This window comes from Ovis aries, chromosome Y (assembly GCF_016772045.2).
Source record: "Ovis aries strain OAR_USU_Benz2616 breed Rambouillet chromosome Y, ARS-UI_Ramb_v3.0, whole genome shotgun sequence".
Lineage (NCBI taxonomy): Eukaryota > Metazoa > Chordata > Mammalia > Artiodactyla > Bovidae > Ovis > Ovis aries.
The window spans coordinates 13012970-13031761 of NC_082741.1; the positions used below are offsets into that span (position 1 = coordinate 13012970).

Genomic DNA, 18792 nt, shown 5'->3' on the forward strand with positions numbered 1-18792 from the left:
TGAGGGAACAAAAACAGTAGCTTTTCAACATGATGTATTGAATGTCCTTACCCATTTCACTTTCAAGTTATCACAGAGAACTAAGTGAATTAATCTTGTTCTTTTTGAGAAGGACCTGTCACTCAAAGCAGAATATGAAAAGAAGGTAAAATGAACTGAGAAAGATTATCAGTACGTGGCAATGGAACGGAAGATGGAATCGACTTTAAGGTGATATATCTCAAGCATGCAAATTTGACTACATAGTAACATACCTGAAATCTAAAACAAGGCTACTGGGCTTTGGGCTTGAAATGATAACGAAGGATCCCAATTTCAATAGCTCTTACAATGGCTCCAAAGTGCTCACCCCTCTAAATCATAATATTCCCACTTACATTTAATGAAAAGTTTTAGTGAAAGCAAAAGAGTGTTTTGTCGACCACTCCATAATCTACACAGATACTCGACAGATTTCACTGTCCATTAGCTGCAAGAATGAGAACATTGTGCTTCACTTGGTGTTGTCCTATGGGGGTTACCATACTAAAGCAGGGATATGCCTTCATATTGCCACTGCCATCTGAAGGAATGACCAAAAATCTGAGATTGCCAATATTTATAGGTAGTCTTCAGGATGGTGTGGATAGTCCAACAAGCAGGGACTCTGCTCAGAGTATTTCAAAATGAAATATATTTAGGATCAACCATTGATTTTGTTTCTTGCTTACTCCATGAGGACCATGAGTTGCCTCTCTATTGCAGGATAGGAAAAGGACTGTCATGGGCTGAACATATCACTATTCCTGACTGGAAATTTAGAAGGCTCCACCATCAGTCCAGAATAACTGCTCTTGAAATTAAAAGATGCTTACTCCTTGAAAGAAAAGTTGTGACCAACCTAGATAGTATATTCAAAAGCAGAGACATTACTTTGCCAACAAAGGTTCGTCTAGTCTAGGCTATGATTTTTCCAGTAGTCCTGTATGGATGTGAGAGTTGGACTGTGAAGAAGGCTAAGCATTGAGTAATTGATGCTTTTGCACTGTGGTGCTGGAGTAGACTCTTGAGAGTCACTTGGACTGCAAAGAGATCCAATCAGTCCATTCTAAAGGAAATCAACCTGAGGATTTCTTTGGAAGGGATGATGCTAAAGCTGAAACTCCAGTACTTTGGCCACCTCATGAAAAGAGTTGACTCATTGGAGGACTTTGATGCTGGGAGGGGTTGGGGGCAGGAGGAGAAGGGGACGACCAAAGATGAGATGGCTGGATGGCACCGCTGACTCGGTGGACATGACTCTGAGTAAACTCTGGGAGTTGGTGATGGACAGGGAGCCCTGGCGTGCTGTGATTTATGGCATTGCAGACAGTCGGACACTACTGAGTGACTGAACTGAACTGAACTGAACTAAATTGAATGGAGATACAATGTGGGTTTGAGAAGTAACCGTAGTTGTAGAAGCAAAGTCTTCAACGTGGCTATTAACTTGAGTGTACCTGCTATGTGAGTGCCAATTGAAAATGCTCAACGTTTTTAAAACAGCAGGTTGATCTACCACAATCTGGTCTGTTTGTCTAACTGATATTGCTGATGGGGAATTTAAGTCACATGGAGATACAGCGCTTGTATTAGCAACTATCTGGCTGGTATGAGGCTTTTGTATGAAAGGCACACGTAAAGTGGAGGCTGAAAATGCAATCTCTCCACTCATTTCTGGAAGAAAATCAGAGTTATGATCATCTTTGTTGTCCCTTCCTTTAACATAATTCTTGTTATCTCGAACTAATGAAAATATTGGAGACTCTTCTTTGCATTTTTACTAAAAGTTGGGGATGGCTTATTTTAAATTTTGATTTATAGTAGGTCGGTAACTAAGAGCAAAGGGTTAAATTATTTAGTTTTCTCATAAATCAAGGTAAAACTGACAATCAAAGCTAAGTTATAAAAATGTATTCCTTTAGTGACACCAATTAAATAGCATCAAATAAAACACCTCCATTAGTAGTTTTAACAGGTAACTGCTACAACTTCACCAGAGCCATGACAGGCTCAGAGAGGTGCACTAGGCCAAAAATAATCCCTGAGTCATGCTTCTGGGTCTTCTGGGGATGATAACTCGGGCCAATCAGAGGGATGATAACTGGCCATTCAGTAAATACCAGGAAACCCCTGCAGCCAATCAACCCTTGCCAACTCCATGTCTTTGTTCTAAACTTATAAATACTGCTGTAAATCTGGGCTTGGGGCTCTTGTTCTACTCCACTGTGTTGGATGTGACAGGAGCCCTGGCTCGAGCTAGCAATAAATCCCTTTATGCTTTTGCATTGCTGTGGATATCTTATTCTCTCAGTTTTGGGGACTCGGACACTGGGCATACCAGTAACATGTTAGAAACAATTACGCTCCTCTACCAGAAATATGTTGCACATATACAGTAAGTAAACTTTAAGTGGGTTCGGAGCCTGTATCTTGTTTCATGTTGCTAGGAAAGTTTTTTTAAATGTTCAATATTTAAAACTCCAGCTGTTCTCAACTTCAAAAAGTAAGTTTTTCAAAAAATTTCTATATCATTTTCAAATTCCGTTTTAGCTACATATGTGAACATGTTTTCTAGGTCACATGATTTAATCTTACATGTTGCCAATAAGTGAGATTTTTGGAATATCTTGCTCAAGAGATGGTTTCTTCTTCCAGAAAGTCAGGTAGACTTCTTCATTGATCACTATCCATATGCCACTCTCATCCCACCAAATAGATTCAAGCTGATAATTTGCAACTATATCCCAATGTTTTGGGAAAGTGTGAATAAAAGAAAAGCATTCAGCTCATCTGTTTCAGAGACAGACTATGTGTAGCATGGACTTTTGATTACAAGATCCTCAGACAAAGCCTGAAAAGTATATTCTTCAATCATAGATGTCAAAAATGAGTCCCCAGTAAGTGTATAACCATACAAAGGAGATCTAATGGAGGTTTCTGAACCAGTTGATTCAGCCTTAGGAGGCCCACCTTGAATTTCTGAAGAAATATGTGCCATCTCAGAGAAATCTTTCTTCAGGTACTTTTCTCATTTGTCTGATTCTACACACTGTAACTTCAAATGCTGCTTGGCTGGTATACAGAGAGATACTCTCTAGACCACCGCAGTGGTTCTCAAAGTCAAAAAGCTATGACATCACTAAGTCACTGGTCTCCAAGCAACTGAAGGGTAACTGTGACATCACAAAGTCACTGGTCTCCTAGGAATTGGAGGGACATGTTCAAACAGAATTTACTTCAGCATCAACTTAAAATACAGACTGCTTAAAGAAATAGTAACCAAAGCCATGAAGCCTGCAAAACCTCATTCCTAAAGAATTTTTACATGGAAAAATCACATCAATAAATCTACTTGATATCTGAAATAAAAGGTATTTATCACCCTTCTATACACACATTCTTAATATCCATTACTGTTACCCAAGCAAACTTGGGTCTACTTGCTGTTGTGCAGTAAAATCAATAAACTGACTGTGGGTTTCAGTGAAGGCCTGTGCTTATTATAGGATCAGGAAAGGTGTCCTAGAACTCTTTGGTGCTTCAAAGACCCAAATTCCCAAATACTTTCAAGGGAAGGAGTTTAATGATTGATCACACTCCACGGTTTTGGGGCATTCTACGAATGGCCTGTTACTGAGGATATTGGGTACACATCATCGACTCTCTGTGGTCTATGTGAATGCATTTCAGCCTGCGTGGGCTTTAGCATCTCTAAAACTGTTCACAGGATATTGCTCAAAATGTTATTGATGGCCCTTGAGGAAGAAATAAAGACCTTTGACTTTGCTTAATGGATAAATCATTACTATTCTCTATCACTTGATTATTTTCCTTTGTTTCTGTTTGTTGTCGTTGTTGTTGTTGTTTTCCTAGCTCTTATGATCAAAATTACTCTTGGAACACAAGGAGGTCTACAGGCTTCCAGTTCTTGAAGTGTTTGAATCAGGAAAAATTTTGGCCATTTCCTGTTGAAATGGAGCATGGAGTTGGAAATACTTCTGAGAGCTAAGGTTGGTATTAATATTTTCTCTTATGGAAACATATCTGCCTATTTTATATAGATATTTGCATATCTATACACATAAATATCTATTCATATAAATATGTATATATATATTTCTATATCTGTCTATTTTTTTCATTAAACCTGGATAAATTTTGAAATTATTAGATATTTATTAACAGGAGAAAGGGTAGTGATATAAAGAGTCCTCATAATTTACATGCAGCCAAGAAAACATATTTTGAAATATTTCCACTTACAAATATTGAATAACTGAGTAGATTTTGAAGCATTCTACATTTGTATTTTAATTTTTTCCATGCTGTTATATCTAACAGGAATTAAAAGCCATTGTACTTGTTTTATATGCACACACATACAAACATATGTTTACTTGTGGATATGCCAAATAAAATTTTAGGCAACTTTATTTAGGTGGCCAAACACTTAGCTTGCTCCCAAGACCTTAAATGAACTGTTTGGGAAACCCAACATTGCTTAATAAATTACTGGCTGAATACTTAAGATTCTACTGCTGAAAGGCTCTCCTTTAATCTAGCTCATCTTCCACTATTCTTTCTGTAATAAGAGATGGGGTTCAAAGATATGAGGACACCCTGAGGCCATAATATCACAACTCTCATTTACTTAGCAATATTGCTGAAGAAAGCTGTTGCTCTCCCCACGTTGGATACCATTTTAAACATTCAAGTCTGTAGTAACATAAGAACATGTTGCAACCACATGCACAATGGTCAACCAGCTGGATTTGGGAAAACAGCTACCCACTTAATGGGTAGAATAGATGCCCAGTGCACTATGCATAGATCATAGACAGGCTCTTCTGAGTAGATGGACATTGAGATAATATGATTTGTACATAAAAATCACTTCTCCATAATTCAGTATGTAGAGTTTTCTTTCATCACTTTCAACTTCTGGTACCAAATATTTTTTTTTTATTTTAGTTTTTTATTTTTTAAATTTTAAAATCTTTAATTCTTACATGCATTCCCAAACATGAACCCCCCTCCCACCTCCCTCCCCATAAATATTTCAATATAAATCATTAATAAGCAAAATTTCTCTAGCTTCATGCCACAGGGCTTCAAGTTCCTGTCTCCATCCACATCATTTGTCTTGTACCTTGTCCTCCTTTGTATTTTGGTAGTAGCCACATTAGAGAAAATCTAACTAGATAACATGAGCAGGCTCAATATACTATATTAATGGAAAAACATATTATAGGTTGTATATTTTGTTATATTTTACCCAGTTGTCACAGAAGTATGGCACAAATGCTCTAGCAGGAAACTTATAACCAGTAGTATAATATATAATGAGTAACTATCATCTTAGAATATTCTCAGACAATAATTTCTGATCCAAAAGAGTGAGGGAAAACAAAGGTACAATAATACAATAATTCTCACTGTTCACAGGAAATCATAGAGTAAACAGTACATTTTATTTCTCTGCTGCTGCTGCTGCTGCTGCTGTGTCACTTCAGTTGTGACCAACTCTGTGAGACCCCAGAGATGGCAGCCCACCAGGCTCACCAGTCCCTGAGATTCTCCAGGCAAGAACACTGGAGTGGTTTGCCATTTCCTTTTCAGTATTACCCAAAGTAAGACCATAACATCTGGTTCCACAGTTTTATGGGAAATGAAAGTGGAAAAGCAGAAGCAGTAACAGATTACCTATCTTGGTTCAAAATACACTGCAAATCGTGATGGCAGCTATAAGGTTAGAAAACAATTGCTTGCTGGAAGAAAAGCTATCACAAATTTAGAGAGTGTGTTAAAAAGTGAAGACATGACTTGAGCAATGGAGGCACTTTTAGTCACATCTATGGTCTTTCCAGTAGACATGTACAGATGTGAGAACACCAAACTGCTCTGCCAGGGATGGCTTCTGAGTGTCCATTAGATTGCAAGGAGATGAAGCCAGTAAAAGGAAATCAACTCTGAAGAAGCATTAGAATCACTGATGATGAAGATGAGTCCCCAAAGCTTTGACCACCTGAACAAAGAACTGACTCAATAAAAAAGACCCCGATTCTTAGGAAACAATGAAATCAGGAGAAGGTGTGGGTGAGAAAGAAGGAGAAGGTTGTATAGCTTCACCCATTCAATGGATGTGATTTCAGCAAACCCTGGGTGATGGAGAGGGACAGACAGGCCTTGTGTGCTGCAGTCCAAGAGGTCACAGAGACTCAGATATGGCTTTGTGACTGAACAACAAGATTTCAGTTAGTAAAATGGATCTCCCAGGATCATGGTGGCATCTCATAATGAGAGAGAAAGGGAGACACAGTCCACTTTCTCTCACACAAATCCATCAAAGGATCAACTGCACATGGAACAGTTTCTAGAAATCAATTTGAACGATGTTGATGGGCCCTAGAAACTGAGACAGGAAAACCCATCTCTTAGAAAGGAGGTAAGACAAAATAAGAGATGTAAGGGAAGAAAAGATTTTAGGGACTGAGAACCCCCCTTGGAGAGAGAATCGTAAGGAGGATAATTAACGCAAGATAGGAAACTCTGTCTCATAGGTTTTGGGGGGGGGGAGCAGCACAAGGGGGAAAAAGAAGAAAAACACAGATTATGCCAATACATGCAATTACTAGCTGAGAACTGTCTCAGATGCTTCTGTCCACTGTCATGCATGAGACCTGGGAGGGAGGCCTGTAATGTATCAAACACACTATGTTGGGAACCATTGGATTTAGTGCCCTGAGGACAATCTGGTGGAGCTAAGATGACATAGAAATATAAACCATGGGAACACTAGAGACAGCCATTTTCTTTTTTTTTTAATTTTTATTTTTTATTCTTTTTTTTTTTTTAAATTTTAAAATCTTTAATTCTTACATGCGTTCCCAAACATGAACCCCCATCCCACCTCCCTCCCCACAACATCTCTCTGGGTCATCCCCATGCACCAGCCCCAAGCATGCTGCACCCTGCGTCAGACATAGACTGGCGATTCAATTCTTACATGCTAGTATACATGTTAGGATGCCATTCTCCCAAATCATCCCACCCTCTCCCTCTACCTCTCCCTCTGAGTCCAAAAGTCCGCTATACACATCTGTGTCTTTTTTCCTGTCTTGCATACAGAGTCGTCATTGCCATCTTTCTAAATTCCATATATATGTGTTAGTATACTGTATTGCTGTTTTACTTTATGGCTTACTTCACTCTGTATAATTGGCTCCAGTTTCATCCATCTCATCAGAACTGATTCAAATGAATTCTTTTTAATGGCTGAGTAATACTCCATTGTGTATATGTACCACAGCTTTCTTATCCATTCATCTGCTGATGGACATCTAGGTTGTTTCCATGTCCTGGCTATTATAAACAGTGCTGCGATGAACATTGGGGTACATGTGTCTCTTTCAATTCTGGTTTCCTCGGTGTGTATGCCCAGCAGGGGGATTGCTGGGTCATAAGGTAGTTCTATTTGCAATTTTTTGTGGAATCTCCACACTGTATTCCATAGTGGCTGTACTAGTTTGCATTCTCACGAACAGTGTAGGAGGGCTCCCTTTTCTCCACACCCTCTCCAGCATTTATTGCTTGCAGATTTTTGGATCGCAGCCATTCTGACTGGTGTGAAATGGTACCTCATTGTGGTTTTGATTTGCATTTCTCTAATAATGAATGATGTTGAGCATCTTTTCATGAGTTTGTTAGCCATCCGTATGTCTTCTTTGGAGAAATGTCTATTTAGTTCTTTGGCCCATTTTTTGGTTGGGTCGTTTATTTTTCTGGAATTGAGCTGCATAAGTTGCTTGTATATTTTTGAGATTAGTTGTTTGTCAGTTGCTTCATTTGCTATTATTTTCTCCCATTCAGAAGGCTGTCTTTTCACCTTGCTTATATTTTCCTTTGTTGTGCAGAAGCTTTTAATTTTAATTAGATCCCATTTGTTTATTTTTGCTTTTATTTCCAGAATTCTGGGAGGTGGATCATAGAGGACCCTGCTGTGATTTATGTCTGAGAGTGTTTTGCCTATGTTCTCCTCTAAGAGTTTTATAGTTTCTAATCTTACATTTAGATATTTAATCCATTTTGAGTTTATTTTTGTGTGTGGTGTTAGAAAGTGGTCTAGTTTCATTCTTTTACAAGTGGTTGACCAGTTTTCCCAGCACCACTTGTTAAAGAGATTGTCTTTACTCCATTGTATATTCGTGCCCCCTTGTCAAAGATAAGGTGTCCATATGTGTGTGGATTTATCTCTGGGCTTTCTATTTTGTTCCATTGATCTATATGTCTGTCTTTGTGCCAGTACCATACTGTCTTGATGACTGTGGCTTTGTAGTAGAGCCTGAAGTCAGGCAAGTTGATTCCTCCAGTTCCATTCTTCTTTCTCAAGATTGCTTTGGCAATTCGAGGTTTTTTGTATTTCCATACAAATCTTGAAATTATTTGTTCTAGTTCTGTGAAAAATATGGCTGGTAGCTTGATAGGGATTGCATTGAATTTGTAAATTGCTTTGTGTAGTATACTCATTTTCACTATATTGATTCTTCCAATCCATGAACATGGTATATTTCTCCATCTATAAGTGTCCTCTTTGATTTCTTTCATCAGTGTTTTATAGTTTTCTATATATACGTCTTTAGTTTCTTTAGGTAGATATATTCCTAAGTATTTTATTCTTTTCGTTGCAATGGTGAATGGAATTGTTTCCTTAATTTCTTTTTCTACTTTCTCATTATTAGTGTATAGGAATGCAAGGGATTTCTGTGTGTTGATTTTGTATCCTGAAACTTTACTATATTAATTGATTAGCTCTAGTAATTTTCTGGTGGAGTCTTTAGGGTTTTCCATGTAGAGGATCATGTAGAGACAGCCATTTTAGAAAGGTCCTTTCCTACAAGAAGGCTCTAAGGCCACATATTGAACTATGGAACACTCACAGAACAGAAGACTGTGCACTAGAAAATACCAAAGGAGAGCAAGCCAGCTTCCATTTAAGACCCTTTCCTACATGGAGGTAGAGAGGAATGTGTACGACTGCCAGAGTCAGAAGGAAATAGGTTACTGGTGTCTTGGTCCCAGAGACATCCCCTCCAAGCCCTAAGCTGGTTGACATTTGCTAATGATGAATACCTGGGCTCATGGACAGTTCACATAGGCCAGGATCATGACAGCCTGGAGTCAGCTACCATGAGGAGACACATGGCACAGCTGAGACTGTGCACTCTGGCACAGGTAGCAAACTGTGTGGTTGAGACCAGAGAGCTGCATAAGAGGCATGGCCCACTTGAGACTGTGCCTTGCCCTCCAACCAGCCACCTGAGAATTTGGATTGTGGAGAGCAAAAAGCACAGAGCCAATCGTGGTCAGTGCCCTTGCCAAGCACCTAAGTGCTTGCCTGGCTGGGAAGTGCATGAAACACAGAGCCCAGGTGGGACAGTGCCCTCATGTATCAACCGGGAGGCTGAGAAGGGTGGACCCAGGAAGGACATGTCATGCTTGTCACTGGCAATCCCAGTGTGATTAATCCACCTCAAGCACCCCCACATATCCCAGAGGTATTTGTTTTCAGTGCCCCACTTCACTGCCCAAACACTAAACAAGTGAGGTCGAATGAGAGGCTACCGTACCCTCATTTCATGTTGAAAACCATGTACAGAGAGGCTTTCAAACAAAAGAAGGAAATATAAACAAAGAAGTGTGAATGAACCCAGAAATGACAGGTTCAACAGAATATATCTTTAATTAATACCGAGACTGTTCAACTGAGAGACAATAGTATAATTTGACAACAAGTACAAGCTTCAGCTAGGGACTATCTAACAGTGTACTGACACCAAAAAGCAAACTTTTCCTTTTTATTGAAATCTGAGGTCTATGTCTATATGATCTCTTTAACTTTTAACAATGTTAGTCCTTTTTTATACCCTAAACTTATATTTCTATTAACTATTATTACCTTTCAAATAAAAGCACATACATCTATTCTTTAAACACTTCATATTTATATATGAATGAATTTGGCCTTAATTTTCATTTCCTTTTTTCTTTTCACTTTTTAAATGAGTCTAATTTTTATTCCTGGTTTTTAACTTTTGCTTTGCAAAAATTGTTATCAACGTTGTACGTTTAGGAAGACAATCTTTAGGATCTGATTTCACTTATGAGGGCATCAGATTGCAGACACTCTGAAACTATAATCTCAGAAAACTAGCCAATCTTGTCACATGGACTGCAGCCTTGTCTAACTCAGTGATACTAAGCCATGCCATGTGGTGCCGCAAGGATGGGCAGGTCATAGTGGAAAGGTCTGAAAGAATGTGGTCCATAGAGAAAGGAATGGCAAACTGCTTCAGTATTCTTGCTTTGAGAACCCGATGAATGGCATGAAAAAGCACAATGATATGGTAATGAAAGAGAAACTCTCTGGGACAGTTGGTGCCCAATATGCTACAGGAGATCAGTGGAGAAATAACTTCAGAAAGAAAAAAGGGATGAAGACAAAGCAAAAACAATACCAAGTTGTGGATGTGACTGATGATAGAGGCAAGGTCTGATGCTGTAAAGAGCAGTATTACACAGAAACCTGGAATGTCAGGTCCATGAATCAAGGCAACTTGGAAGTGGTCAAACAGGAGACGGTAACAGTGAAGGTCAACATTCTAGGTGTCAGCGAACTGAAGTGGACTGGAATGGGTGAATTTAACTCAGGTGAACATTATATCTAGTATTGTGGGCAGGAGTCCCTTAGAAGAAATGGAGTAGCCATCATGGTCAACCAAAGAGTCTTAAATGCAGTACTTGGATGCAATCTCAAAAATGAAAGAATAATCTCTGTTCGTTTCCACAGCAAATCATTCAGTTTCACAGTAATCCAAGCCTTTGCCCCAACCAGAAAAGCTGAAGAAGCTGAAGTTGAATGGTTCTATGAAGACTCACAAGCCCTTTTAGAACTAATATTTTATATATATATATATATATAAGAAACTAAAGACCTATATATAGAAAACTATAAAACACTGATGAAAGAAATCAAAGAGGACACTTATAGATGGAGAAATATACCATGTTCATGGATTGGAAGAATCAATATAGTGAAATATAGAAATATAGTGAAAATTATATATATAATTTTATAATATATATAAATTTATAATATATATATAATATATAATATATAATATATAATTATATATATATATATCCTTTTCTTTACAGGGGACTGGACTGCAAAAGCAGGAAATCAAGAAACACTTGGAGTAACAGGTAAATTTGGCCTTGGCATAATGAATGTAGCAGGGCAAAGGCTAATAGAGTGTTGCCAAGAGAATGCACTCGTCATAGCGAACACTATCTTCCAACAATAAAAGAGAAGACTCTACACATGGACATTATTAGATGGTCAAGACCGAAATTAGATAAATTCTATCTTTGCAGCCAAAGATGGAGAAACTCTATACAGTCAGCAAAAATAAGACCGGGAGCTGACTGTGGCTCAGATCATCAACTTCTTTTTTTTTTTTTTTTTTTTTTTTTTGCCAAATTCAGACTTAAATTGAAGAAAGTAGGGAAAACCACTAGATCATTCAGGTATGACATAAGTCAAATGCCTTATCATTACACAGTGAAATATACACTTAATGGACTAGATCTGATAGATTTAAGGGACTAGGCCTGATAGACAAATTGCCTGATGAACAATGGATGGATGTCCATGACCTTGTGCAGGAGACAGGAACTAAGACCATCCCCTAGAAATGAAATGCAAAAAAGCAAAATGGCTGTCTGTGGAGGCCTTATGAATAGCTGTTGAAAAAGGAAGGAAAAAGCAAAGAAACAAAAAAAGATATATGAATCTGAATGCAGAGATCCAAACTAATAGCAAACAGAGATAAGAAAGCCTTCCTCAGGGATCAATTCAAAGAAATAGAAGGAAACAGCAGAATAAGAAAGACTAGAGTTCTCTTCAAGAAAATTAGAGATAGAAAGGGAATATTTTATGCAATGATGGGTTCAATAAAGGACAGAAATTGTACGGATGAAACAGAAGCAGGAGATATTATGAAGAGGTTGCAAGAATACACAGAACTGTACAAAAAAAGAGTTTTAAGATGCAGATAATCATGATGGTGCAATCACTCACTGAGAGCCAAACATTCTGGAATGTGAAATCAAGTGGGTCTTAGAAAGCATCACTAGGAACAAAGCGTATGGAGGTGATAGAATGCCAGTTGAACTATCTCAAAAGCTGAAAAATGATGCTGTGAAAGTGCTGCACTGAGTATGCCAGCAAACCTGGCAAACTCAGCAGTGGCAACAGGATTGGAAAAGGTCAGTTTTCATTCCAATCTGAAAGAAAGGCAATGTCAATGAACACTCAAACTACCACACAGTTGCACTTATGAAGTGACTTAGCAGCAGCAGGAGCACACGTTAGTAAAGTAATGTTCAAAATTCTCCAAGACAGGCTACAGCAATACATGAACTGTGAGCTTCCAGATGTTCAAGCTGGTTCTATAAAAGGCAGAGGAACCAGAGATCACATTGCCAACATCCGATGGATCATGGAAAAAGCAAGAGAGTTCAAGAAAAACACCTATTCCTGCTTTATTGACTATGCCAAATCCTTTGAATGTGTGGATCACATTAACTGTAGAAGATTCTGAAAAGGATGGAAATACCAGACCACCTGACCTGCCTCTGGAGAAACCTATATGCAGGTCAGAAAGCAACAGTTAGAACTGGACATGGAATAACAGACTGGTTTCAAATATTAAATGTAGTATGCCAAGGCCGTATATGGTCACCCTACTTATTTAACTTGTATGCAGAGTACATCATGAGAAACAATAGGCTGCAGGAAGTACAAGCTCAATTCAGATTACCAGGAGAATTATCAATAACCTCAGATATTCAGATGACACCAACCTTATTGCAGAAAGTGAAGAGGAACTAAAAAGTCTCTTGATGAAAGTGAAAAAGTAGAGTGAAAAAGTTGGCTTCAATTCAACATTCTGAAAGTGAAGACCATGACATCTGGTCCCATCACTTCATGGGAAAGAGATGGAGAAACAGTGGAAACAGTGTCAGACTTTATTATTTTGTGGCTCCAAAATGACTGCAGATGGTGATTACAGCACTGAAATTAAAAAGATGCTTACATCTTGGAAGGAAAGTTATGCCAAAGTAGATAGAATATAAAAATCAGCGACAATACATTACGAACAAAGTCTGTCTAGCCAAGGCTCTGGTTTTTCCAGTGGTCATGTATGAATGTGAGAGTTGGACTGTGAAGAAACCTGAGTGCCAAAGAATTGATGCTTTTGAACTGTGGTGTTGGGAAAGATTCTTGAGAGTCCCTTGGACTACAAGGAGATCCCATCAGCACATCCTTAAAAAGATCAGTCCTGGATGTTCTTTGGAAGCACTGATGCTAAAGCTGAAACTCCAGTACTTTGACCTCATTATGTGAAGAGTTGACTCCTAAAAATCTCTTATGATGGGAGGGATTTGGATCAGGAGAAGAAAGGAATGACAGAGGATGAGATGGCTTGATGGTATTGTCCTCTCGAAGAACATATATTTGAGTGAACTCAGGGAGCTGGTGATGGACAGGGAGGCCTGGTGTGGTGCGATTCATAGGGCCAGAAAGAGTCTGACACGACCCTGTGACTGAAGTGAAATAAGTAAGTGAACTTTTTTTTTTTTTTTTTGCTGAGCGTATCATTGGCAGTATATTAAAGGAACAAGTGTACTATATATATTAGAACCCGTTCAAGTGATATTTCATGTTTTAAGCCACTACACTCCTTTCTGACACTATCAAACAGGCTGTCACCATCGTGTATTCTCAATCCATGGGAGTCTCAAGGTGAATAAACAAGAATGGTTTGCCATCCTTAGTTCCAGGAGATCTTCCCAACCCATGAATCGATCCTCCATGTATTATGACCTCTGTGTTAGAAGGCAGGTTCCTTATTACCAGTACTATCTGGGCAATCATGAGTTTACATACAGCTACACATATACATGCATACGTATATGTCAAAAGTTTAGATACATAATTTTGCTGTCTAGAGGTAGCAGTGTATAGTTTGCAGGAGGTATATAACTGTAGGTATTTACTTTGGCAGGATCTGATGATTTGCTAAACGTGCTTTCACTTACATTCACCTCAGAGGATGATATAATTTCCTTTGTGACTTACCCTTTGAAATATGGTTTCTTTATGAATGTCTTGTTTAATTTTTCACACATTGACAAATTTGCAAACACACGTCCCATTTTTAAATTTTAGCTTCACATCTTGGTTTTCGGAGAACCTACTTGGTATGATTTAAAATACTAAGAGTTGTGTTATGCCTTTATGTAAAGCATATTTTTGAGAATATTCCAGATAAATTTCAGGTACAATTGGAAATATATGTATCTGTGTGTATGTATGTATATATATAGACAGACAGATAGATAGATAGATAGATAGATAGATAGATAGATAGATAGATACTGAGCAACGAATAATTGATGCTTTTGAACTGGGTAATTGGAGAAGACTCGAGATTTCCCTAGACTGCAAGAAGATCCAACCAGTCTATTCTGAAAAGAGCAGCCCTGGGTGATCTTTGGAAGGAATGATGTTAAAGCTGAAACTCCAGTACTTTGGCCACCTCATGTGAAGAGCTGACTCATTGGAAAAGACTCTGATGCTGGGAGGGATTGCGGGTAGCAGGAAAAGGGGACGCCAGAGGATGATATGACCAGATGCCATCACCGATCTGACTGAGGTGAGTTTGAGTGAACTCTTGGAGATGGTGATGGACAGGGAGGCCTGGCTTGCTGCAATTCATGGGGTCCCAAAGAGTCAGACACCACTAAGCAACTGAACAGACCTGAATTGAACTGAGAGATAAGAATATACACAGTATATATATATATTTACCATTCCTATTCTTGCATTGTTTTGGTCATATTCTTCAGATTCATAGTTTGCCATCAGTCTCCTGTCTCTTTGGGATTTGTACTAAACCTGTTTAGGTATTTTCACATTACCTTAGGTCCGCTGAGTCTGATGCTGGGAGGGACTGGGGCAGGAGGAGAAGGGGATGACAGAAGATGAGATGGCTGAATGACATCACTGACTCGATGGATGTGAGTCAGAGTGAATTCCTGGAGTTGGTGATGAACAGGGAGGCCTGGCTTGCCACGATTCATGGGGTTGCAAAGAATTAGACACGACTAAGTGACTGAAATGAACAGAACTGAACTGATGTCCTGTGAGGTAGAAGCCCACAGTCAACTTCTTTGAGAGTGTAAGAATCCTTCTAGAGAGAGTAAGTTTTTCTGAGGTTGTAGAGAATAGAGCACACTGTGAAGCAAGAAATTTGCCAGCCTTATCATTAAACATATGATGCTGCAGTCATCAAGTCATAAGCCATTGCATCAATAAATGTGAAACCTGGGGGAGCTCTTGATTAAATCAAGTTGCCCACTATCAAGTCCTTAGTTACTGCACCTGACACCTGAAGAAATGAAGTGAGACAGAAAGACTAGATACTACCTCTAGTTATGGTGCTTTTCAAAGGATTATTTCAAGAATCCCAGATTCTTGCATCTTCCCATTGGTAGAATATATCTGCATCCATTTACTTGAGGTGTCCTGGTTTTCTTTCATTAACCATAATATTTGGACATTCTCCATACCTATCGTTGCACCAAAACTTCTGTAAAACCTGGATATTCCTATCCTTCTTCAGAGCAATCTTTTTTCAATACTTGAGAAATTGCTTCTCATAATTAAATCCTTCTTAGAATGAAAAGCCTGATGAAGAAAACATAATTCTCCACTTTTGGACTATGCATTGTTTCCAGCCAGTAGCACACACTCTAGAACTGCAATATAAGGGATTCTCATACAGTACCTCAGTGTTAACTAGGTACTAATGTTTACTAATTCCTACTTAGCATAGTTCTGAAAGTCAAAGGTCAGCTATTACTTATTAAAACGACTGGATTCATGGTCTCAAAAATTGGTGACATCAGTTTATGAAAACATATAACCATATATCTTTACTTTACTTTTAGAAAACCATTCTTTTAGAAATAATTACAAATTAGTGAAGTGAAGGAATACAAGTGTAGAGTAGAATTTATTCTGGCTAACATAGCTCTGCATTTATTTATTTTATTCATTATTATTATTATTATTATTATTATTATTATTATTATTATTATTTATTTATTTTGCTTTTGACTTGTCTATACATAGTACAACCATCCTGGGTACACATTTTAATTGGCATGCACTATTATGCTTTTAAAAAAATTTTTATTTTTACTTTATTTTACTTTACAATACTGTATTGGTTTCGACCTACATTGGCCTGAATCCACCACGGATGTACATGCGATCCCAGCAGGAACCCCCCCTCCCACCTCCCTCCCCACAACATCCCTCTGGGTCATCCTCATGCACCAGCCCCAAGCATGCTGTATCCTGCATCAGACATAGGCTGGTGATTCGATTCTTACATGATAGTATAACTGTTTCAATGCCATTCGCCCAAATCATCCCACCCTCTCCCTCTCCCTCTGAGTCCCAAAGTCCGCTATACACATCTGTGTCTTTTTTGCTGTCTTGCATACAGGGTCATCATTACCATCTTTCTAAATTCCATATATATGTGTTAGTATACTGTATTGATGTTTTACTTTCTGGCTTACTTCACTCTGTATAATCGGCTCCAGTTTCATCCATCTCAACAGAACTGATTCAAATGTATTCTTTTTAACGGCTGAGTAATATTCTATTGTGTATATGTACCACAGCTTTTTTCTCCATTCATCTGCTGATGGACATCTAGGTTGTTTCCATGTCCTGGCTATTATAAACAGTGCTGCGATGAACATTGGGGTACATGTGTCTCTTTCTATGCTGGTTTCCTCAGTGTGTTTGCCCAGAAGTGGGATTGCTGGATCATATGGCAGTTCTATTTGCAATTTTTTGAGGAATCTCCACACTGTTTTCCATAGTGGCTGTACTACTTTGCATTCCCACCAACAGTGTAGGAGGGTTCCCTTTCTCCACACCCTCTCCAGTGTTTATTGCTTGCAGATTTTTGGATTGCAGACATTCTGACTGGTGTGAAGTGGTTATGCTTTACTTGTCACTAGCACAAATTTGCCAAGAACTGCTTTTCTTTCTTTACAATGTTGTATTAGTGTCTGCTGCCCTGAAAAATTAATCAGTTATTAGTAAATATATCTAAGCCTCCCTTTTGAGCAGTCCTCTCATCTCCCTCTTGGGGCTCCTCTCCTACTCCAAAACCGACTCCACTAGAGCACTGCATAGCAATAGCTATCTACTACATACTTGGTATGTTACATTTGTCCTTTCTGCACTATGTCCACAAGTCTGTTTTCTATGACTGCCTCTCTTCCTACACTGCAAACAGGTTATTCAGCACCTGTTTTCTGGATTCCACTTAAATGCATCAATATGCACCTGTATATATTTACTTCTTTATTTGGTTGCCACAAACCTCAATTGCTGTGTGTGCAATTTAATTCCAGGACCATCAATTAAACCCTGGACCCTTGCTTAGGGATCATGGTGCCTTAGCCACTGGACCAACAAGGCAGTCCCCTGTTGTAGATTTTTTTTTTTTTTAATGATGGCCATTTGGAATGGTATGAGGTGATATGCTGTTGTAGTTTTGAACTGTGTGCCTTTGATAAATTGAGGTAGTTTTTGCTATGTTCAGGTTTTGGAGAGTTTCTATCACAAACACTTTTTGAATTATATAAAAAAATTTTCTCCAGTTATTGGGGTGATCATATGGTTTTCATCCTTCACTATACATTGATGTGCAGCTACTGAAGAATATTTCAATATCTGGAATAAACGCCACACTTAATAAACATGTTCAATCCTTTTATGGTATTGGTGGATTTTTTGTTTTGCTCATATTTTGGTGAGCATATTTGCCTCTGTTCATCTGTGTGATATTGGTCTTTAGCTTTCTTTTTCTGGGTTATCTCTTTGTTGGTATCAGGGTGATGGTGACTTGTAGAATGAGTTTTGGTTCTCTTTCTACTCTAGAGTTTTGGAAGAGTTTCAGAAGTGCATGTGCTAGCAGTTCTCTGACTGGTTCGTAAAATTTAATGTGAAGCCATCTGGCTTTAAGTTTGTCAACTGGAAAGTTTTCATCACAATTTCAATATTAGTGTTTGTAATTTCTATCTTCATATTTTCTGTTTCTGCTTAATTGAATTTCTGAGCATTTATTTATGAATTAATTCTAAATTTTATTGATTTATAGTTGTTTGCAGTAGTCCTAAATGATTCTTTGTTGTTGTTGTTGTTGTTTTTTTTCTGTGTTATCAGTTATAATGTCATCCTCTGTCATGTCAAATATGATTGATCTGTTTGTCCTTTTTTTCTTAATAAGTCTGGACCATGATTTATCTTTTTTTTTCCTCCTGTCAAAGAGAACCCTTTTAGTGATACTGATCTTGGCTATTTATTTTCATCATTTCCTTTCTTTGATTGCTGCTCCGATTTTTATCATTTTTCCCTTTCTATTCACTTTGGAAATTTTGTCTGCTTTTTCTTCCATCTATAAATTCTTTAGATTTAAGGTTATGTTGATTATTTGAGACGTGTAGTACTTATCAACTTCACTCTTTTACTGTTTTAGCATGCACCATAACTTTTGGGTAATCATGTTTTTAATATTATTTGCTTCTTAGATTTTTCTTTCATTTTCTTTCAGATTC

The 18792-nt window shown here is 38.1% G+C and overlaps 2 pseudogenes; one reads left to right on the forward strand and one right to left on the reverse strand.

The window, feature by feature from the left end:
- The window catches only part of LOC132659073 (testis-specific Y-encoded protein 1-like), a 598357-nt pseudogene that overhangs the window by 108635 nt on the left and 470930 nt on the right, over positions 1-18792 (forward strand).
- Positions 661-9297, reverse strand: LOC132658874 (uncharacterized; annotated as a pseudogene).